The sequence below is a fragment of the Uranotaenia lowii genome, chromosome 1 (genome assembly GCF_029784155.1).
Source record: "Uranotaenia lowii strain MFRU-FL chromosome 1, ASM2978415v1, whole genome shotgun sequence".
Lineage (NCBI taxonomy): Eukaryota > Metazoa > Arthropoda > Insecta > Diptera > Culicidae > Uranotaenia > Uranotaenia lowii.
The window spans coordinates 54,835,748-54,860,912 of NC_073691.1; the positions used below are offsets into that span (position 1 = coordinate 54,835,748).

At 38.9% G+C, this 25,165-nt stretch overlaps 1 protein-coding gene across 4 annotated transcripts in view; it reads right to left on the reverse strand.

The window, feature by feature from the left end:
• The window catches only part of LOC129752115 (monocarboxylate transporter 12-like), a 308,960-nt gene that overhangs the window by 74,190 nt on the left and 209,605 nt on the right, over positions 1 to 25,165 (reverse strand). The window contains exon 1 of one of the 4 annotated variants that reach the window (XM_055747908.1): positions 10,530 to 10,776. The exons of the other annotated variants lie outside the window; for them this stretch is intronic. The gene's annotated coding sequence lies outside the window, so the exon portion shown is untranslated. Of the gene's footprint in view, positions 1 to 10,529; positions 10,777 to 25,165 lie in introns of those variants that run through there. 4 annotated transcript variants of the gene reach the window in all.

Below are 25,165 nucleotides of genomic sequence, written 5' to 3' on the forward strand. Positions count from 1 at the left end.
CAACCCTGAACCCGATCGTTCGCCAGCGGAACGGATTCCTCTAGCATTCATCAAAATTCAAGGAAATTCGCTACACCGGTAAGTTAACAAACTAAAAGAGAACGAAACTTGATTTTGATTCCAAATCAGGATGAAAGAAGGAGATTCAGGAATGTGTTATCAACGAATTTAATTTCAGCTTAGCATCCGATGGAACGGCTAATGAAAAATTCAAGAAGAACCAATCAGACAGATGGATCATTAATTTTGGCTGCCCGTTCTTGCGAGGAATCAGCCAACACCGAACTCGATCGTCTGCCAGTGCGACACATTTTAGCAGAATTCGAGAAAAATGGAATCTTCTATTCCTCCGGTAAGTTGATAAGTTGAAAGTGTATAAATTTGTGTTTCAAATCCAAACCAAATCGAATTACAGCTGTACAGCAGACGGAATTTTCGATATAGGATCCCAGGAGGAAAGAATCTTGCAAGCCAAACAACCTGATTGTCCTGCCCAGTTACCCAGGTTTTTACAATTGTTACATTTTTATTGTTATTCATTAAACTTGAACATTTGACATAATAGATGATTTATTGTTTTGAATAACCCATATCACTTTGTGAAACAGGGAAGGATGTCTCATACCAAATTTATGTAAAATAAGACACTATTCGAATGATTTTCAAGTTCATTTTCTCAAATTTGTTAAACAGTCAAGTTTTGATTGAATGAATTTTGAAACAAGGGTCTCGTGCAGAATCAATGTTTTATTTATACGGGGCAAATAAATGTTTCAAATAAACATATCAAAAATTAAAACAACTGTTGGCATATATTCCACAAGCTCATAATGTTCAATCCAGTTACATGTATATTCAACACATTTAAACAACTTTGTAAAAATTTACATTTTTTTGCAACTTTGACCACTGTGCTGTGGTGTAAACAAAGAGAACTGGGATGTAAACAAAAAAGTAAACGCGAGCTGCTTTGATTTTTATGCAGTAGTGTGTGTAACAGATTACACAATTTGATCTTGGATCTCAGTCCGTAAAATCTATTTTGGCGCTAGTGTTCTGTCGCCAAAATTTCTCGGAAGCCGGTAGGACCTGCTTTAATGCATAGTGTTGTTTTAAAACAACACTAATCAAAGTTCAGATATTTCGAAAACGCGTGAATATTTTTGAGTCATGTATTCACAAAAAATATTCTAGAAATTAAAACAAAATTAGCTTATGGTATTTTTATAACGATATTTCAATGCATGTGCGAGATATCGAACAAAGTATGCGGAAAAATTGCGAAAATCAAATTTATTTATTTTTTTGAAAAAAGTAGTTTTTAGAAAATTGCTGTTATTTCTTCAGATTTGCAAGTTCTATCACATTTTTCAATCTCAATCAATCACAAACACCTTCCTGCATTCAATTAACAAGATTTTGATGTAATTAGCAAAACCGTATTGAAATGAACTAAGAATTTCAAAAAAATATTTTTCAACTTTTATGGGTCATAACATTTAAAGTACTAAAAATAACGACTTCAAACATGTTGAGTTTTGTTATTCGAATCAAAATGTTACTATTTCACTGAATCAATAACTGTAGTTCTCATTTAAAAAAAGTCATGTATTAAAGGGTTACAATCGAAAGATGAAAAACGATGCTGCATAAATTGAGGGGCTAAATTTTTTAACATTACTTATAAAATTTTAACTACAAAAAAGCGTCATTCAATTTCCTATGCCCTCGCACTATTCCCTTTTATTTATTTCCTTCAAACTCTACCATTTAATAGGGTTTTCTAGCCTTTTGTCCTAGACTGGCTTACTCTTTAAAAATGTCTCTTTCTTTGAATATTAAAAATTTTCCTCTAAATACAACAAAAACTATACATTTTCTAAGGAAAAATGTTGAACTCTCACATAAATCAACCTGCTGTTTCTAAGCATTATTATTGCATCAGGAAGGGTGTTTGTTTGCGAGCTTTCGAAAAAATAGATATTTCAATAATTTTAAATTTAATTTTTACTTACATTTGAAATTTTCAAAAACAAACCAAGTTTTTCCTAATTTGAAACTCAATTTATAAGTTTTAAACGTAGAAAAAATTTCTTAGATAATTTAACTTTAGACTTAGTTATTGATGATTATGTGGAAAATTTTTTGAGCTACCCCGGTGATCAATGTGGTTTTGCGGTAACAAAACTCACATTTTTTTTTAGGTGCAAAGAATTTAAGAACTAACTTTAAATAAGTTGAGAGCTTTGAGAGTTGATTCAAAATATGTTTGTAATTATTTTTTCTCAATGAGTTCTTGTTTTAGAGATATTGATTGAAAATATATAAAATTCAGTAAATTTATGTACTTTTTTTTCCCAACTCTGCAAAATATATACAGACCCCGTTCGATTTTAGCAACATTCGATTTTGGCAACATCCAAAAAAGACGGTTTTTTTGTCACTTTTTTATTTTTTATTTTCATTTCAAATTAATAAAAATTCATGTAAAACGTAAAATTAGCATGACATTTTTCAATTCGGCTTCATTATAATAGTTTTAAACAGTTAAAACATTAATTTTTCCATGTTTTACTGCTTAAAACTAATATAATTGAGCCAAATTGAAAAATTTTATGCTAATATAAGGTTTTACATCAATTTTGACTAATTTGAAATGAAAATCATAAATAAAAAAGTGACAAAAAAACCGTTCGATTTTGGCAATATTCGATTTTGGCAACATAAAATTTACGGGCGTGTTGCCAAAAACGAACGGGGTCTGTAGTTTAATTCTATGAAGAAAGCTATACGGATTTGCGATGCGTGCTAAACACTACGCACTAGGCTATCCGCTTGAAACCTAAGCGCCAATGATCCGTTCAAATAAAATTAACGCCGATAGCCGTTGGGTAATGTTGCGATTTTAATCCTCTAAGATATGACTCTGAGGTGATGCAGAGATTGACTGTGTCTCTCAGCGCCTCAAAACCAGTCATGGATTGGCGGAGAGGCCAGCGTTAAATTGCAATAATCATCCAACACCATCGCGAGTTCAAAAGATGTCTGGAATGTGCTAGCCAGGTGCGAATCGTAGATTAATACAACCGGCTGAGAAAAGCTGACTGTGGCTTATTAGTGAAATATGATAATTGTTCGAGTGTCTTGCGATACTATTTGGAACGACTATTTCTTGATGAGCTGAATGCTAAATTTCTTTTCTGTTCAGAATGATTGGGAAAAAAAAAATTATATGATTTTTCAGGATCAATTTGGAAAATTGATAATTGAATTTCCTTATTTTCAACCCGAATTTAAAAAAAAAAAACCTACTCTGATTTCAATTTTTGAATCGTTGACCCACGTCTAAAAATAATTATTTATCGAGCATCTAATTATATCTCTTGATGATGAACTTAATTAGACTTGCAAACTTTCTACCAAACCCATTCGATCGGACCAAAACGCAAAGGTCAAAATCAACCTGCAGGAAGGAAAAAAAAACGTAAAATCATTAGCAACAGCTTCAATAAGCACCATCATTAATGCATGCGGGGTGTTTTATTTGACACCTCTCGAATCATAAATTATGCTGTCTGGTGATACGTGACCAGGTCCTGTACCTTTTCTTCGGTACAACCATATGAGCATTCTGCTTTCGCGTTTTTTTTTATTCGCGGCTTTCTTGCATACACTTTCCTCTGTGCGTGACACCATCCGTAGATTACGAAACTAAATCAAATTTACAAAAATCATTACAAAATTACAAAAATACCTTTGTTAAGTTGTTGAGCAAAACTATCAGAATTGATAGAACGTCATCAATGGATCCCCAATTGTTTTGGTTTTTAATGGTTGGCAAAGCTCTCTTCCGTCCAGACGATACGACTAGTCTTCATTGGGCAGACTTTGAACATGACACCCCCTTTTTTGTGAAAAAAAAGTTCATACAGCTGCCCCTCACAAATTGCGTGTGTATTATGAGTTTGCATTGTGATTTTATTGCATGACTTCCAATGATTTTATTCCCTCCTTGTTCTATAGAAGTTGTTTGAAAAAAAAAAAAATAAATTCTGTCATATCTGTTCACTTTAGATTACGATAGCTTCTCGTATCAAACTTACACCAACAAATCATTTTGTTTATCCAAAAAACTTAAACGTCAAAGTGATCTACAAATTTGTGCTTGTTTTCTGCTAATTAAATGGCTAAATGTGTATCAAAAAACCCTCTCTAGAAGCTAGCCACCTGCTTCAAAAATTTCTAAACCAGAATCGCCCTGATGGTCACAATTTTTTTCTGGAGTCGGAAAATGTCACTATAACAAGAATAATAAATTCAATCTTTTTCAGATGAACACCATCAACAGATGTGCTTAATCAATCATTGAATATATTCATTAGTGCTCAGAAAAATAAGAAAAAAAAACCTATCGGCAGTTACTGGGAATGGAACATGAAATCTGAGAATGGCTCATTACGAACGCAAATCTCATAAAATACATCACAGCAGTAATAAATTCACATTATACACGCGTTCTGGTGATGCTGAGAATGTGCGAACTTTCCCGATCAGTAGATCATATCGAAAAGCGTTACTCAAACCTATCTCAGCGAGATACTTATGTCTTATCCAGTTTAACTTTTGCTATGAGATTTGTTGTTTATGTGTTTTCGATAACAGAAATATATCAAATTTTGATAACTACTTTTTTTAATGCACTTTAAGTATGAACACACACAATAGCAGATGAAATTTCTTTGTTATGTGGATTGCTGTTTAAAAATCGATTTTATTCAAGTTGGAGTACTACAAATTACAAACAGTATGCTGTATTTGAGAGATAAGGAGTGTATTCGAAAAAAAAAAAATGTTACACTTTGTTTTGTGGATAACTTTTGAACGCATGGACGAAAATTGATAAAATTTTCAGTGAAGCTGCTTAACTATATAATGTGTACGTGTGAAAAGTTTGGTGACAATCAGTCAAGTGATTTTTGAGATAGCGTCCAATACACAAACTCATTGGCAAATTTTTTGGGCAAGATTGAGAAAAATCCAGGAAAGCTCCAGTGGGAGACCAAAAACTGCTGGAAATAAACTATTCGACCAAAGTTCACATGATGAATTGTTTTAGGAGTCCTAGAGGATCTAACAGTGAGCTAAAATTTAAATTCAAGTGAAGATGATTGATTTCATGAAGTTAAGGAATGTGAGAAGTATTTCCAAGCAACCAAAAGTCACACAGGCTTCAAAAGGCTTTGAAAGTTACATATTGGCTGACAAAGAGAATCAACTGCCAAATTCCCTTGAGTGAACTTTATGTACTCATTAATGAACTTAGAAGTTGCAAAAGTGATTGATACGTACGTTGTATGTGACTTATTTTGCCCAATTCCCATGAGAGAACTACATGTACTCATTAATGACGAGAAAGTTGCAATAGTGATTTATATATACGTTGTAAGGGATTAAAGTCACAAAAAGGGCACAAAAGTGCTCAAAACGGTACTTATTTTGTCCAATTTCCATGAGTTGAAAGGGACTTAAGTCACATAAAGAGAGCAAAAGTGTTCAAAACGGGATTCGGTAAGTCACAAAAAGTGCATTGAGATGCTTTCAAAATAACATCACCACTTCGAGTTTTAGTTTCAGTTAGAACGACATCTAGGCGTGGTCTTGTGGTAGCGTGTTCGATTCTCACCACAGAGCCGGGTAAGTTTTTTTCGATAAGTAATTTGGTATTTGTGTGACCATTCTGATGCGCTATATGTAGAAAATGTAGGAAAGAAGCAATTGAGCAATTTGTCGAGTTTGGAATCCGGTGTGTGGCATCATAGCGGCTATGTTCTGAACATAGTAAATAATCAAGAGTTATATGAACCGATGCAAAGGGTGCAATTGAGATGGAGAGTGTTTTTTTGCTCATTTTACGATTTTTTGGGAGCTGTTAAAAAGGCCGCTGGAAGCTGAATAGAAGATCATTAAGACTTGATTTGGAACTTAAAAGTATCAATAATAACTTAATTTTTAAGCAGCATAGAACGTAATTCATATTAAAGATGGGGCTGGATAAGCTTTTTTGAACCTATTTTATGGGACTTTTGATTGCTTGGGTTATCGAGCGCTTTCTGAAAATTTCAATAGAAGAAGCGTTAAAAATATAAATTTTTCTGACTGGCTTTTTAGTTTACTTAAAATAAACATGCCTGATTTCATTTTTACAAGGTAAAAAAGCGGCTCAACGGTATAATAAACCAAGTACTGTGCTCAAACCGTGCGCAAAATATTTGGACCGCTAGTGGGGAGATATTTTGAAAAAAAAATGTAATGGACAGCAAAACGAACACTTCGACGGGCACCTGGGAGGTTACTAGCCAGAAACTTTCCATTGACAAGTCTCGCCTGTATTTTCCAGATTTACAAAACAAAGTTTTGCATTTTTTTCGAATACACTCCTTATCTACCAGTAGTAGTAGTAGTTCATAGTAGTTGGCCCATGCTGAACAAAAATTTTGTGTGAAATGATAATGCTTCTAAATAAAATTCTACTTGCTCGTTTTCACAATCTTTCATTTCTATTGACTTTCTATCCGTCTAAAATATGTTCTTACTAAAAAGAAAGTCACATTCCAATGATAAGGTCGATAAATTAAGTAACTTCCCAAGCAACCAAAAGTCCCATGAAAAAGGTACAAAAAAGCTAACTCAGTTCCATCATTGATCTGAAGTACGTTCTGTACAGCTCCAAATTTAAGTTCTTATTGATACTTTCAAGTTCCAAAACAAGTCTTAATAACCTTGTATTCAGCTTCCAAAAACCGTGAAATGAGCAAAAAATATCTCTATTTCAATTTCACCCCAGTTAAAATCACCTTCTCTACATGGTCCGCCATGATACCGCGCGTCGTATCCCAAATTCGTCAATTGCGGTTTGCCGAGATTTGTTCAATTTGCTGCTTGATTACTTCTTTCCTACATTATACATCAGAATGGTTACTCAAGTGATCCAATTGAAAAAAACTTGCTCGGCTTTGGGATCGAGCCCCGACTTTCGTGGTGACTATTGAACACGCTACCACTAGGCCACGCCTAGATGTTGTTCTAGCTGAAACTAAAATTCGAATTGGTGATATGATTTCATACCATACCTATAGGCGCACCCGCCCAACCAGAAAGCCAGCCAGCCAGGCTTCGGACGCTCCTCAGAGCCCTACAAGAGCGGTGTAATTTTTTGCTCCGCTCTTTAAATGATGTTGTGAGCGGAGCAAGAGTGGTTAATAGGATCAGAGTGACGATACACACAGGGAGCGTTTTTCGTCACTCAAACAACACTCAAAATTGAAATGAGTACTCTATAAGTGCGTCTCCCAAAGAGCACTCTGAGAGCGTACACTTAGTGCGTCCAAGTAATGAATTGATGGTGTTGTTCGCTTTAGTTCGTTTTTTGCTATGTTTTCCGAAGATAAATCAAATAGATAATAATGTCAAATCGGGATTAATGAATCTAATACACTTTCGTTAAAAAATTGGCATTAAATTACAAGCTTTTTTATTCTTCTAAAATCCTTATTGACTATCCAGACCAGCGGCAATCTCTTCACGATTAGGTGTGAATTTGCAACTTTCAAAAACGCCAAATTGCGATTTTTTTCATATTTAGATTTCTTTCATTTCATTGCGGGATGACCTGTTTCAATTTTAAATTTGTTTATATACTTCTGTGTGCCTTGCAACACATCATATTATGAATTCCATTCAAATTAAATAATGAAAAAAGTCTTGAAATTTAACTTCAACTTCAAATCACTTGAACTTTGAGAAAATCGAAAAAGGTGGTTCGATTTGAACTGCAAGCCAGCCAAGAAACTGGTTACTGCTATTGCATAAATCAAGGCGTTTTCAGCACCTGGATTCCGCCTTTGTTTATGCAATACAAGCAGAGCTGCTTATGATTTCCATAAATCAAGAGATCTCATGAAAAATTCTGATTTTTTGCTGTGAATGATCCTGATTCTTGACGAACCAACCTCGCAACCCTGAATTGTGTTAAGACGTAAACGATCAATTACTTTACATTATAATAATTTCATAAAACCCTTGGAATATGAACCTCTGCACGACTGCTAGCGAGCTGTGCTTTCTGTGCGTCTTTATTTTTGTTACGAAAGGAAGGGCGGTTGCCTAAAACACATTTAATTTCCCTCAGTGTTAACACTAAGAGTACACTCTGAGAGCGACACTTACGGAGCACACATCACTCATGTAAGTGAGTGTCGATCATTTGTTTCCGGGAAGCTTGAGCAAAGTGTGTGCGGTTTGTCGCTCACAAGAGTGTGGGTTCCACACCTCTTTGTGAAGCTTTGCTCTTGCACTTATGAGCGACACCTCAGGAGCCGTCCGAAGCCTGCAGCCAGCTAGGAAGAAAGCACCTCAATGACTTAGTAAATCCCATTTAGAGTACTTATGTGCCCTTTTGCAACTTTCAAGTTCATTTATGAGTACATATAGTTTACTTATGGGAATTGGGCAAAATTAGACACATACAACGTACATATCAATCACTTTAGCAACTTTCAAGTTCATAAATGAGTACATAAAGTTCACTCAAGGGAATTGGGCAGTTGTTTCTCTTTAACAGCCAAACTGTGACTTTCAAAGCCTTCTTTTAAGTGTATACGTGGCTTCTGGCTGCTTGGGTTCTTAAGGGGGGGGGGGGGGGTGTTAGGGTCTAACACTTTCAAAAAATCGATTTTTTTTATTTTTTTTTATTTTCTTATTGTAAAACATTTCAAGAATGTTGTGTCAAATTTTCAAGTCAATTGAAACAAAACTGTAGAAATTTTAGGCCTTTATCTCCTCCTATCTAATACTACAAGAAAGCAAGAGCAGAAACTTCAAACGCGTTTTTCTCGAAAGCACATTTTTGAAGTCCGTGGACATCGTCATTTGAAAACTACTTATCCGATTCTTTTCAAATTTGGAACATATTTTCTACATATAAAATACCAGACCCCAACATTTTTCTTTTTTTTTTACTTTGGGGAGATTTTACAGATAAAAAATGGCGGATTTTTTCGTGAAAAATCGTAGTTTTTACTTTAAACAGCCACAAAAATTTCATAAAATTTTTTTTAAGGTCAATAAAAACGTTGGGGTCCCGAAAAACATCTATTAAAAATGTTTTGCTCTGATTTTTTGACTTCAGATGAGTCTGTGCTGAGATACAGTGTCCACCGCAAATCCTGTTTTCTAAAAGGCTTCCTCGAAAGTGCTCCGTCACCGGCTCATTTTTCAATATTTTTCTACGAAAAAATTACTAAATGTTCTTTTAACAATGCTTTGTATAATGCAAAAAATTTGAATACATTTGTTTGAACGATAGCTCTAAAAAAAATCGTGAAAATGGTGTTTTTTTATCCGTTAGACCCTACCCCCCCCCCCCTTAATCTATACTCTATTTTACTTTATGAAATACAAATTGTTTGCTTATAAATTTTCAAATATTGTTCATCAAGTAAACAGACTAAAAAAATCTAATGCATGTGCTTTAGAGCTCGTTATTTCCAAGAGTTACTTGGGAAGGATCTTAATGATAAACATTGAAGTTTAAAAGTTTGATATATTGAAAAATATTGACACTTAGATGGATATTTTTACGAGATCGAAATAAATTATTTTAATAAAATTTTGTTGAGTTTAGGAAATTTGTGTATTAAATTGCTAGAACAAACGTTTTTATAAATTTTATAGATAAAATAAATCTTCCTTTGCTTTAAAAAACGATTAACCCAACTTATTTTCATCATTTCGGAGTTCAAAGATGATTTTGTTTCGGTATCACGATTTGCTGATATCACTTCACTTGAACATTTTTTTACAACATTTTTGAATATTATGCCGTGTATTCTGTATATTGAACAAATCCTTTCTTCTTTCAGAACACCTTTACTCTTTTGCGAAAGATTTCATCAATACTTTTCTAGATGTTGCAACCGCATCGTACAACACTGTTTTTGCTTCAGGAGCGTCAAAGCCGAATCATTATCACCTCCTAGAGCTCTGGCACTGTTGCTGCTGTTGCAGCCTCGAACGGAGCTGATTTGCATGATCTCTCGGGGTCCATCCGAGCGAGGATCCGAGCAGCAGCAGCAAATGCACACATCAAACCAAAAAAAAATGGCCAAGCCCATTGAGCAGCGGATTACACACGCGACACTGAGAAGCCACTAGCCAAATAGGATATATCTGCGTGTGCTGATTGAGTCGACACGTTTTGATTTGAGCCACATCGATCCGGTACACTCACTTAACCACGAAGCGACTGAGTAAAGCGAACGAACGAACGAGTGAGCAGCCAGACCAACACACCCCCCCAAACATCTCTGATTTCGATTTGATTCCAACGAAATTTATGTGACACCAGGTGTTTGCTGCGTGAGATAAACATAATTTAGGCGAATGTTGTTACACTCTAATCCGGAATTATGTGCTTCGGGCCAGCGGTATTTTTGTCGTGAGGTCAGTTAGGCGCGTTACCGACTAAGTACCATTACACACTGCCTTCAGGATTAGGATAAGATAGCTCTGTTTGAAAACACTACTACCGTGGAGTCTTTCTTTGCCGTGGAGCCTGAATCTCTTAACGTCCTACAGAGCTGAAGTAGGTAGCTAAACGGATATTCGGGGCAAAACGCGAGACGCGCTACCGAGGCCTGTTGGCGCGATTTGACACGCGACCGCGCGCGGAATGCCAACAAACCAACCGCCTTTCCTAGAGAGGTTCTGCTTCGCGCGAAGCTAAGAATCGGACTGAACCAGACTCCGGTTTGATTGGGCGGCGAAAGTTCACATGGTAGTAGCGCGCAAAAATTAAACAGAGTGAGATTTGCGGCCCATGTCTTTTACCATCCCGTACCACATCATCCCCATCAACATCATCAGAGCAGCCCCAACAATTCCCCAGCCAGACTTGTTACAAAAAGGTTTCGCAGCGAGAGAAAAGTGAAATGCCAGGGAGAGATTTTTTGGTCAAAGCCGAAAAAAAACCTACAATGGAACTGTCAGGAGGAACGGCAACAATAACACAAACAACAACAACAACGATGGCAACAAAAAATCGCATGTGCGTACGACGATTCATCAGGTTTCAGGTCACCCATTGATTGCCGGTTTAAGGTTTTTTTTCTCTCCATTCGTCCATTCGATGTTGTGGTGCGGATTCTTTCGGCGGCGCCCTTTGCTGGCTGGCTGCCCTCTGCTTTTCGGTGTGGTAGGTACCAAATGTTTGGAGCAGCATCTTATCCGGAGAGAAAATCCCCCCGAAGAGCAGATTCGCATTTGCTCCCCATTCGTCGTCGTCGGCCGGTTGTTGTTATTGGCACGGGAGTGGTGAGTTTGCAAGAGCGTCCAAAAACAGTTGTGGTGGCTTCAGTTGGGTACCGTAGGCTGATGTTGCTTCATTATATTCAAACGCCACCGTTGAACCAGTTCTGATTTTATTTCCACTTATCCCTGGAATAGTCAGATCTCTGAAGCTTCCGGGGAAATGAAATCGTCAGCATTTCTCTTTCTCCTAATCGTGGGAGAGTGATTGTTCTTCTTTGCTTCTTTGGGATGTCGGTTGTGGCTGGGGGCACCCTCCAAGATCTAGCTAGCATCCCTAAAAGGTTTTGTGTTTGTTTACATTGATGGATGATTAAAGCTGTGTGCTGCCTAGGAGACGATGGACGAAAGATCTAAGCGCAAAACTGGTAAGTAGGTTAGGCGTGTCATTTCTTGAGGTAAACTAAGGGCAAAAATTTAGTCAACCTTTCTCATCAGCAACAATTTCTAAACCATGAAATCATCTGGGATGTTCTTGAGCGAGCAGAGTAGGAGTCGCAGAGAAACTAGTCCAGCTTATCGAAGCACGAAGCATTTTCATGCAAGGTTCTGCACAACGCTCCAATACCAGTTAGTCGGTGATTATTTTCATCCTCCTTTGTCTTGTGATGGGCTGGCGAACGGTAGACAATGTGCAACTCGGAGTCCCATACACCTAAACTTCGTCGTACGGAGTGGAACAACGTCCTGGTGGTGTTCGTGACTCAAAATAGCAACATCACGACGGGGCCGCCTGCGACATAGTGGGGTTAGCTGCGGGCCATGCGAGCCCGTGACTACAAAAAACAAGCAACGAACAACGAACAACAAATTTCGGATGGAAATCGGCAAAGACCCACGCGACGAAAAGGGACTAGTGATTGGAAACTTAGAACATGGAACTGCCGATCTCTAAATTTCGTGGGCAGTACTCACGTGCTCTCCAAAGAATTGAAGTACCGCAAATTCGACAAGAGCGCGTGATCGGGTGGTGGCCGATCAACCCACGATTGTGCCGGTTGAGAATCAAGGGTCGGTTCTTCAAAATCAGCATCATCAACGTGCACAGCCCACTCCTTGGAAGTACCGATGACGACAAAGACGAATTCAGCTGGAGCGTGAAATCGACTGCTGCCCAAAACATGATATCAAGATCGTTATCGGGGATTTTAACGCTAAGTTCGCCAGGAGGAGGAATTAAAACCGACAATTGGAAGGTTCAGCGCGAACCAACTGACCAACGAAAACGGCTCATAGATTTTGCTGACTCCAAACGTAGTACCTTTTTCCAACACCGCCTCCCACACAAGTACAACTGTAGATCACCGTACCAAACGCAATCACAAATCGACCACGTTATGATACACAGCCGGCACTTCACGGACATCATCGACGTCAGATCCTGTCGAGGCGCAAACATCGAGTCAGACTACTATCTGGAGATGTTGAAGATGCGCCCGAAACTCTCCGCAGCAGACTACGCGCAATCGCTCGAAGCAGCGATGCCGGTAGACGGAAGCCTCTCTCGAGGACTGTTGTGATACCACCAAGAGAACCATCAACAGCGCTGCGGAGAACGTCATCGGGCATGTGGAACGAACTCGACGGAACGATTGGTTCGACGAGGAGTGTAGGAAGGTGATGGACGAAGAAAACTCAACGCATCCCGCAAGGGCTTCATACCGCAAGCCGTAATGTGCAGGGATATGAACGGGGGCATCCTAACGGATAATCGTGAGGTGATCAAAATGTGGAAGCAGAAATTAGATGAACATCTAAACGGCGCACATGCAGGAAACCAAGACGGTGGGGGAAGCTACATTGCCGGCGTAGTCAACGACGTAGAGAAGCCACTCCCAACGATGAGTGAAGTTAAGGAAGCCATTCGTCAGCTGAATAGCCTCAAATCGGCAGGAAAGGACGGCATCGCAGCTGAACTTATCAAAATGGGCCCGGACAAGTTAGCCGATTGAATACCCCGGTTGAGGGTCCGGATTTGGTACACAGCAATCGGAGAAGTGGAAGGAGGGGGTAATATGACCGATCTACAAGAAGGGCAACAAATTCGTTTTCAAAGGGGATGGAAATTGTTAGAGAAACATGAGATATTTATTAAAGAAAGAAAGAACATAAGCCGTAAATATCATAATTTTTCGAAAAAAATACAACTGCTCACCGACGGGACTTGAATCCAGCATCCCGCATACGTAAACACCATATGCTGAATCATCCGTATTATTCTCTTCTGATTACATTAATAGTAACGTGCATATCGCGTCATGGTTTAATGTGTCTCTGCTAAAATGAAAAAAAAAAAATACTATTTCTTGAAGATTCGAAAAATCTTCTAAATATCGAATTGATAAATTTAGCAACGCGCTGGAATGATAAAAAACTATTCCTGGAAGATACAATTAACGGTCCTAAAAACAAATTGAGGTTTTTAGCAACACGCTCCAAGTTCTCTGCTGTCACGTCAACACACGTGGTTAAATTCGTGAGAAAATGTCCTGGCTGAATTCGGATCGATCTCGTGAAGCTGGAAATGGAGAAGGTCGGATCAATAGGCGACGATGCCAGCTTCGCCGGAAATGGTGAGTAACCTTAAATATTCATTAATTACTTAGGGGCAAAATTAATGCTTCTTCCAAAACAATGTTCTTTCAGGGACTCTAAGGCAATTGGAAGCCGCGGAAAGTCACCGGAGGAAGATGGAAACCTGGTGAGATTTGGCATTCCATCGTCCGATAAGCGAAGCCGCGGAACAGCAAAAGTTGGATCGCACGGCCGTGGCCAAACTCAGTGAAAATTGTGTTTCACCGGAAGCTCCGAGATGGAACAATCGACGAACATGCGGATGATTATTTTGTGAAAGTGCTATCGAAAAGTTTTTTTGAAAATAGCAAAATTACAAAATGTTTCAAATAAAAAATAATGTGTAAAATAATGTTTTTTTTTTAAACCGAAAATTTTACTTCAATTAGATAGAATAACCAAAACCTCAGTACGATTTTGAATATTATAATTTCAAGTTCACGATATGCGGTATCGTCATCATTTTATGATTGGATCATTAGATAAAGATAACACGTATGATCGACTCGTTTTAGAACGAGTAAAAAAGGCAAAAAAAATGAATGGTTACTCTACTTAACGACCCGTTCCCTATATCGTATAGTGCGTCCAAACGATACCATTTCATGAAAAAATGATAAGCCTTATCTTACATTAATAATCCAAAACTATAGAAGTAATCTTTTGGGTGTCTTGGGAAGAAGATAATGGGAATAGTCACTGTATAATACTGATTTATGCGGGATATATATTCTCATTGGCTGCATGGCGCTTAGTTGGGGATTATTTCAATTATTTCATAGGTTTGATCCACCAATTGTCGGTCCAAAAGCACTCAGCATCTCAAACGGGCCATGAAAACTGTAAAAACTGAATCCCCAATGAGAACAGCGCCTATAAAATACGGAATTCCGAAAACCACACTATTCCACTTCTCTACTCGGACCAATTGGTTCCATTTTGGTCTTAATGAAGAAAATTTACTAATTCCAATGGTTAATGCGATATCAAACAACCTAAACTGCCCATCTACTGCTATTTTTCTTTTTTTTTCTCTAGAGTAAGAACAGTTTGTTGACAGAGCGACAATTTGTTACGTCTATTCAAGATCCTAGACATCGCCTACTTTCTTTTCATTAATTTTTGGGTATCTAAAAGTAAAACTCTACCTTTATTTACTCCATAAAGTCTTTTATTCTGACAAAATACTAGTTGAAATTGTATGGATTTCTCCCGGCCCGCCTTTTTTCTCCCGAAGTAGCATAGAAATAATATACTTAAGTGAATGACGTCAAAGGCCAAATTTGTATGATAATAATGTATTGTGGCCTCATTATATAGATATTTCATTTGCTCGATTAGTTCTCGAGTTATACAAAAAGAAATTATGGAAGCCCCATTCCTCCGTACCTATCTACCCACTGGAAAGAGCTAGGGTCCCAAATAAAGCCTGGTTTACACTTCTCATGAAAATGAACGTGAAGAAATCTTATTTTATCAATAACTCAATAACGCGAACCAAATGCAACGATGCCACATTAAAATCGGTATTTTCAAGTCCGAAAAATCGGTATTCGTTATGAAAATTTCAAAAATCGGTATCTTTTTTCGAACTTTTAAAACCATTTTTATTGAAATAATATTTATAAAAATTGATAAGATGGGAACCGATAAACGAAAGAATAATCGTAGCCAGATTCAGAACACGGGTTAGAAACCTTACAATGGTCCAGTGTTATGCGCCAATTGACGTTGCCGATTTGCAGGAGAAAGAGCAGTTTTACAGTCAATTGAACAGCGTGGTTGAGAGAATTCCGAAGGGTGACATTCAAATCCACTTAGGCGACTTCAACGCAAAGATTGGCTCCGATAATCAGGACTTTGAACGCATCATGGGGCGCCATGGCTTAGGACAGATGGGCGAAAACGGAGAGCTGTTTGTAGAATTTTGTGGCAACAACAACATGGTGATCGGTGGATCGCTCTTCCCCCATCGACCAGCACATAAAATCACTTGGGTATCCCGAGATGGCCGAACAGAAAATCAAATTGACCACATCTGCATCAGCCGAAAATGGAGAAGGAGCCTCCTTGATGTCCGCAACAAACGAAGCGCAGATATTGCATCTGACCATCACCTCGTCCTTGGCGAGATACGACTGAAAGTTGCGCGTGTCCAACGGCGCGAGGAGAAAGTCGGGTGTCGATACGACGTTCGCCGGTTGGAGAATCCAGAGGTGAAAAGGGCATACGTTGAACAGCTAGAATCCCGAGCCTCGGAGCTGCCGACAGACGGAACAGTCGAAGAACAGTGGGGTGGAATCAAGAATGCCTTTATCACGACGATCCATGGTACTCTCGGTAAAGTTTGTGGAAGACGAAGTGAATGGATGTCGGATGAAACCTGGATGATGATCGATGATCGGAGAAAGGCGAAAGTTGGAATTGAGCAGGCATGTACCGGGTCAGCCAAAGCAGCCGCCCGCTTACGATATGCGGAGCTTGAAAAGGCAGCTAAACGAGCTTGTAGACGAGACAAGAGAGCCTGGACAAACTCCCTAGCCGAAGAGGGAGAAAGAGCCGCCGCCATTGGAGATATCCGATTATTATATGATATTTTTCGCCGCCTTAGTGGTGCAAGGACTAATGCAAGAATGCCGCTGAAAGACCGAGCAGGTCAGCTGCTGACAGATCGAACAGATCAGCTCAAGCGTTGGACTGAGCATTTTGAACAACTTTTCCGAGTTACAAATAGCAATGGCCAACAGAACCCGCAGCTCGAGGCGCCCACAGTAAGTCGCATTAATTGCGGGCGTCAACTCGGAAGTGCCCTCGCTGGCTGAAATAGAAGCGGCAATGGGAATGAACATGAAATCCAACAAAGCACCTGGAATCGATTGCATTCCTGCTGAAATGCTCAAAGCCGACCCTGCCTTGTCAGCACAAATGTTGCACCGTCTTTTCGCTGACATTTGGGATACTGCAACATTCCCGGCCGACTGAATGCAGGGTATCCTCGTAAATGTCCCGAAGAAAGGAGACCTAACAGAGTGCGGTTACTGGCGTGGCATAGCTTTGATCTGTACAACCCTCAAAGTACTCTGCAAAGTGATCCTGAACAGGATCCAGGAGAAAATTGACGCTACACTCCGACGGCAACAAGCTGGATACCGATCCGGACGATCATGTGTGGACCACATCACAACGCTACGAATAATACTGGAACAAATCAACGAATTCCAGGACTCTCTTCTGCTGGTGTTCGTTGATTTCGAAAAAGCATTTGACCGACTGAACCACGAAAACATCTGGGCTGCTCTTAGACGACGAGGGGTCCCAGAGAAACTAGTCCATCTCATCGAAGCACAGTACGAGGCATTTTCGTGCAAGGTCTTGCACGACGGTGTCTTGTCCGAACCAATCCCGGTAACTGCTGGAGTGAGACAAGGATGTATTTTGTCACCGCTGCTTTTTCTCATCGTAATGGATGAGATCTTGACTGGATCGATTGACTGTAGACCAAACCGAGGATTGCCGTGGAATCCTTCAGCGATTGAGCAACTGAACGACCTTGATCTGGCAGACGATATTGTTTTGCTCGCCCAAACACAACTAGACATGCAGAGCAAACTCGAAGATCTCACCGAAAGCTCCAAGGCAGCAGGTCTCAAAATCAATGTCGGAAAGACCAAGTCGATTAAATCAACACAGAAAATCGTTCCAATTTCGTGGTAGCTGGACAACAGGTTGAGACAGTGGAGTGCTTCCAGTATCTTGGTAGCCAGATTACGCCTGATGGTGGAACCAAGAAGGACATCGAAACCCGGATCAGAAAAGCCCGATTTGCGTTTGCGAGTCTCCGAAACATCTGGCGCTCACGCCGGATCTCTCTACGAACTGAGATCCGAATCTTCAACTCAAACGATAAATCCGTATTGCTGTACGGGTGTGAAACTTGGTGCACATATGCGGTGACGACGCGAAAACTGCATGTTTTTGTGAATCGCTGCCTGCGGAACATCATCCGCGCTTGGTGGCCTGGCAACTGGATCTCAAACGTTGAACTTCATCGTCGGTGTCATCAAAGGGCGCTAGAAATCGAGATTCGGGAACGTAAGTGGAGATGGATTGGGCACACGCTGCGAAGAGATGAAAACGAGATTTGCAGAGAGGCGCTTGATTGGAATCCAGCATTGGGCATCGAAGAAGAGGCAGGCCCAAAAGCTCGTGGCGGCGAAGTCTAGCCGCTGAAATCCGCACAGTTGACGAGAACCAGGGGTGCCAGGTGGTTCTGTCAAAAATCAGGACAACACGAAGTTAAAAATCAGGATTTTTCAGGACACCTCTTGATTCATGAAAATAATAACGATTTCTGCTTAGATTGCATAAATAAAGGCGCAATATAGGTGACGTAAACGCCTTGATTTATGCAACAACAGTACGCATCTTGTTGGCTGGCAGGTAGTTCATAACGAAAAACACCATTTGAATATCATTTGAACCAAAGATTACCATCTGTTAAATAGGTTTAACTATTTTATAACCTATTTATTCAATTTTCTCATAGTTAAACTAACGATTTGATCATATTTAAGAGGTTTTATGAAAATCAGGACAAATCAGGACATTTCAGGGACGAATTTTCAAAAATCAGGACAACTCGAGAGTTTTTGAAAAATCAGGACGGTCTCTCGAAAATCAGGACAAATCCTGATAAATCAGGACACCTGGCACCTCTGACGAGAACATTGGACCCTTAGGTAGGTAGGTAGGTTGGTCACCACTCCAAGCCAGGTCCCGTCCCTCCCCTTTACCTGAGGAGAAATGTCAAAACAATTCCTGGCAGGATATGCCAATGTGGAATCCCGGACGGCCCATTTCAGGGTTCATGCGAGATTAATTCTTAACTGGCATTATTGATCTCTAGATACGAGAGAGCTCAGTTATGTCAGCGATTTCTATCGCTGATGTTTAAAGCTCTCTCATAATTGGCTCTCATGATGAGAGAGCAAAGATACTGGGATGCAACGTTGCCAGATTTCAAACCGCTCAAGTCAGTAGGTTTGATGAAAATCGATAAATGTACTTTTTTTCAAAATGGAATGATCGTCAGGTACAATTTTCGTTTATCCACCCACAAAGTTCCTATAATTTTTTCGATAATCCGTAGAAAATGCTGAAAATCCGTAAATTTTGAGCATCGATCCGTAGCTCCGTGGAAATGCTTAAAATCCGTAGAACTACGGAGAAATTCGTAGATCTGAAAACGCTGCTGGGATGCTACAGTCTTCCGATTCCGATTCCCCCGGTTTTCACCGCGGAATTTTCATCATGGCGGGAGAATCGGAATAAAAACAGTTCTAGGAGGTTTTAAACAAGAAGACCAGTTGGATTTTCATCCTTTAACCATTTCCCATTGATTTCCCATATGACGCAAACTAGTTTAGTCGCGTTGTTGATGAAATAAGATTGTTCTCGTTCATTTTCACGAGAAGTGTAAATGAACCTTAATCAAAGAAACATTTCTCATAACGAAATTCAGAGGGTACTTCGGTTGCTTGTTTCTTCCACTTGATTAGTTCGCAAGATATGCAAAAAAAAATATGTGGGTGCCCCTCTCTTTTCTTATCTCTCCAATGAATGGAAGAAAAGAGGGGTCCATAGAAATTTTTACTGTATTCAAATACCCTGCCATGTCGAATTTGGTTCCAATTTTATGATAAGTTTTCGAATTGTGAACATTTTTTTATGGGAGCTCTCCTCTCCGTTTTGTATCTACCCCGTAGAATTATTTGAGATATTTGGGTAGAATAAATATCGTAGAAATAATTCCAAAACTCGAATCAAAAATACATGTGAGGAAAAAAATAGTTAAAACAGTTTTCGAAAATAATTTTCAAATTTTCAGATGCCAATTTTAAATTCTCTAAAAAAAATTCCCCTTGAACATCTTTGTCGAAGACCTTAACTTCGTATCTTGGGCAAAAAAAATATTACCTGTTTTACAGGGGTTTGTCTTTTGGTATTGGAAAACAATTTGACATCACTACTGGGTACCTAGCGAGGTAATGCAATACATTTCATATGCAATACCTCTCGAGGCACTAGCAGTGATGGCAATAAAATTAATTGTTTTTCAATGCCAAAAGACATACACCTGTTAAACAGCTAATAACTTTTTTGCCTAATAACCTAATTAGATACGAAGTTACGGTCTTGGGCAAAGTTGTTCAGCGGAAAATTTTCTTTAGAGAATTCACAAAATGGCACGAAAACCATTAGCAGTCTCGGCTCCACAGAATGATGAGTTTTGAACGAAAGCGAAACTTTTTATACCCCAGGGTTCGATAAATTCAAAAATGATCCAAAATCGACTCAGTCTACTGTATAGATATAGATCGTAATATTTATATAACTCGAAAAACGTATGACTGCTATCAATAAACTTCACATGGTTTATAACGTTTTAAAACATATTATCATAACTGAATAGATTCCCGTAGGCCAGTAACTTTAACTTGGATCTGGTAAGATCATCCGACTTGTGGGAGTGAACGGTCGGAAGTGTGCCTCAATATCCGAATAAGTACAATGATTCATTTTACGAGCCCCCACCTAACTTCATTGAAGGGGGATCCGATTTCCCGTAAATTCTGATTTCCGTTGTTCCCGCTCCGTATTTGGGTCTCAGCCTCAGCACGACCTGACTTTCCCACAGTCCCACGCGGCCGGCATGAAGTCAAAAGCTGTTCCTTTATCTCGGTAGTAATACCTGCCTTCTGAGTGTGGCTTTCTTTCCAGCCTCCCGGTGTTCCTCCCAAAAATTGAATGATGTGACCATTTTATCTGATGGCGGCATCGTTTTGTTTATGGCGAAAGAAGGTTTTACGTTTATGTTGGCTATATTTTATTTCTTTTATTCGAATTGTCACTCTACCAGAGCGCGGAGTTGACTCCATTCGAAATTGATCTGATAAAATTGCCCAAATTCGAAGACGAACGTGACCTTCGCCAAAAAATAAAACGTTAACTAATCGGAGAACATCCGCTTCAAATGAAAAACAGTAGAATGAAAATTTTATGCATTCAAATGAATATTTTATTTTTAAAGTGAATCAGTTGATAATAAATTTGTAAAATATTTTGGATGTATCAATTTCTGAACCATGTTGAAATATGTTAAACAGCTGTACACTCAGAGGAAATCTTATTATAAATTTCATAAGATACATCTTATGAACCTCTTTTTTGTGTCCAAACTAATTTTTCATAAGAGTCTTATGAAATTCTTTCAATTTTCATACGATGTTCTTATGAAAAATAGAAGAAACGGCTTTGTGAAAAAATGATGAACACATTCATTCATAGCATCAGTTTTTTTTCATCATCTAACAGTACGAAGCAATCGCCATTATAGTTTTCCTTCAATGTTAAATGTTATTGTTATCTCCGGAATGGTAAGTTCGATTTGATGTTTTTGGTGTGAACGTTGAATATATTAGTAAACTAAAATACATTATTTGTTTACTTTTCAGCAAGCTGATCGGCAAAAAACGAAAGGTCGAGGATTAAGATGCGGCAAAAAAAACCTTGATGGAGCCGTCTGTTGATGCGCTGCTGATGGTGACAATGAAGGATTTAATTTTAAACGAATTTGGCAAACAATAAAGTGAATGTTTTCAGCATGAAATATCGAGAATTTTTCTTATTAGAAAGTGATTTACTGTTTCCATAAGAATCTCTTATGAAAAGCAACAACCTCTCATTGCAGTAGGCGTTCATCTTCAGAATTCATTCGCGTCATAAGACAATCTTATAAATTTCATAAATTTTTCTTATGGCGCCACTTCATAAGAGAATCTTATGGCATACATAATAGTATTTTTCTGAGTGTAATATTTTTATTACAAAAATACTTTTCTGTAAAACTTTTATACTATTTTTATTTTTTTATTTTAATTTTAAAGCCACTTAATACCATTTTATTTGAATGGACGGATGGTTTGAAATTCCCTTAGTTGCATACATAGATTCTATTTTGATTTCTACAATCCATCCATAGGATAAAAGAAAAAAAAATCAGCTCGAAGTTTGATTTAATTCAATGAGCTGGAAAAGCGGATTCTTTGCTGATGGTATGCGAGTATGCAAATAAAAGTTCCGCTGCAAGACTGATGGCCATCCACAATCGAAACTTTTTGATGAATTGCAGATTCACACCGCCGGTATCGATTTGTCCTAGAAGCGGAAAATGTGTAGCAAACAAACTTTTCCGCGCCAAATTGTCACAACCGAAACGAATCGACGCCCTAAAAAAACAAATGAAAAAAAAATTTTAGTCAAATTACAGTTTGTCCGGAAGAACTTTGCCCTACTTTTTTCCGTCCCGAGGAACGCACTAAGAGCAGTTTGTCCATTGGAGTGCGAAAATCCGCTAGCCTCATGGAACTCATAATTGAGTCATACACCCTACACACACAAAAGGAAAAATCAATTTGACAAAGAAGATGTTACTGGCTTCCATCACTTCCGTCAATGCTGGAGATAGAGAATGTATCCTTTCCTAATCTGGGCGGGATTGTTGGGCAAGACCTTGACAAAACCCTTTCTTCCGGAATATTTTTCCTTCGATTGACAAATTTCGCATGGCTAAAACAAACAAAAAATCAAATAACATCACGCTCGATTATCATCACGACAACGATAGGAAGCGGAAGGAACACAAAAATAACATAAGATGAAGCACCGGATGGAAAGTAAAATTCATCGTTAGAATTTCACAGATAGCTGGAAAAAATATTTTTTTTACAGAAACAAATCATTTTTCTGAAAAACAAGTGAGAAATTGGAAAAATTTATTAAAAACTCTTAACTCAGAATTAATTTAAATTATGGAACTCAATCTAATTGCTTGAGATATTTCAATTGTTTTGCCATCGACACGACACAAGTATTAAATAGCGAATTTTAGTCGACGAGCTTAAGTAACAAGCGTTTTTGAAAAGAGTAGCTGAATCGGGTAAGCGGGCACATCGGTTGGATCCTCTTGATTCCTTCGAAACATCCTGGCAAGATCATCAGTTTAAATGCATTAAGCGTCTAAAATAACCCATTAAAGCTGTTATAATGGGTTTCCGGTGAAGATAGTGTGTACATATCAGTGATTGAATTTTGCTGAGCATGAGTTGATCAACCATCTCTCGCTCAACGCTTTACTCGGAAGCAAAGGTTGCTTTGAGGCAGCGAAAACGACAAAACCGATGATGTATACGCTCTCAACATGGCCGCCTTCATGAAGCAATATACATTCGAGGCAGCGAATCCAAAAAACCAAACGAATGGCTCTCACTCATCTCCTGTCACAACCTTGAGGGAACCGAATTCAAAAGGCAGAGCAAACCCGAGTCTCCTCGTTTGTGCCTGGATCGAATGCGTGAGGTTTTTCTGCTATTGCTATTATTGCACAGCAACCGCACGCAGGCAGCTAGTTTTTTCATTTCTTTTTCTTCCCCCCTCTTTCACCATACGTTGCGGGCCGTGCAACGCAATAAGTTCGGTTGTTTTTGTTGTTGCCTCAACCTTTGCGGTCGGCTCGAGTTATTCAAATTCAACAACGTAAATGAGTATGTGTGCCTCGTCTTCTTCATGCATCATGTAGCAACCGAACGTTGAGAGAGTTCGTTCGGGGCAGCAAACGGATAGTGTCTCTCAGAGCAGATCCTCCTCATGGGGGGAGGTTTGAATGAATGTATATGTATCGTCTCCTGTATAGCTATGCGAGGCCTCAAAGTGTGTATTTTGAATGCCTCTGATGAGGAAATTGGTGAGGATTTCAATCACTGGTACATATCAACAATGGGATGCCAAAATGAAAACAATCTGAGCAGTGCGGCTAGTGGTGCCGACATCCTCCCTCGGGTGTATCTCAGCCGTCCATGAGACTGCACTGTTCTGATTCTTTTCGCTACTCACGTTCGGTCGGCCTAGGAATGGACCGCTCGCTTCAATACTCCATTTGCCGTCTCCACCCCAGCTGTACGGATCCTATGAATATCTCCACCACACGGCCTCGTACCCAGCCGTTTTGGGTCCTTGGATCCACGATAAATACCAAGCTGCCAACTTCAATAGGTTCCACGTCTTGTCCTGCCGTCGTAAGATAGGAAGGTACTCCTTCTTCCAGTGACTTCAGCAGATGTCGATTTCTCGCTGAATAAGACCCTACACTCAGAAAAATCCTATTATGTATGCCATAAGATTCTCTTATAAAGTGGCGCCATAAGAAAAAATAATGAAATTCATAAGATTGTCTTATGATCGAATGAACTCGAGGGATGAACACTGGTGCCAATGAGGGGTTGTTGCGTTTCATAAGATATTATTATGGGAAAAGGATGTGTCGCATAAAATTAAAATAAATCAAGTTTTTTTTCATTTAAATTTATTTTCTGCCTTGTTCGTATGAAATAACATCATCGTGATAATCAGCTGCCTTTCAACATCTGGTTCTATCAAAAGTTTTATTGCGCCTCGGACCTTTGACTTCGCCTTTTGCCATACTAACCAATCTGAAAAGTAAATAAACATGAAATGTACCTATTAAGACAAATATTTTCAACAAAAAATAAATTTCAACTAAAACTTACCATTTTGGAAGATCAAAATCACATTGGAGTGTTGAAGGAAAGTAGTAAATTTTAAACTGATGAGTGCTTCTGACGACGATAAAGTATGACTGTGTTGAATGTGTTCATTATTTTTTTCACAATGCGGTTTCTTCTATTTTTCATAACAACTTCGTATGAAATTTAAAAGAATTTCATAAGACTCTTATGAAACATAATTTTACACTCTAAAAAGCGGTTCATAAGAAGCATCTTATGAAAATAATAATAGAAATTTGCCTGAGTGTATGTATCCCAAAGGTTTAGTTGGATTTCAATTAGAACTGCGGGTTTAATATCGTTGGAACTCCCCAAAAAAAAGTAGTTCGGAGGAAGCGCTTCAAATTCAGCGGAATCGAAGGGAAGTTTGGTCAGACTCCTTGAATTATATGCCTCCACTATCAAAGTAATGAGCCCATCGTCGTCTAATTTACCCTCAGAGTACCCATCTTCCATTGTCACCTTGACAGATCACACCAGTCGTTCCCACACGCTCCCCATGCCCACGAAGGGTTGAACTTCCATTTAGTATCGGCCGGTTGTCATCTACGGGCACGAGACGTGGATATTGCTCGAGGACGAGC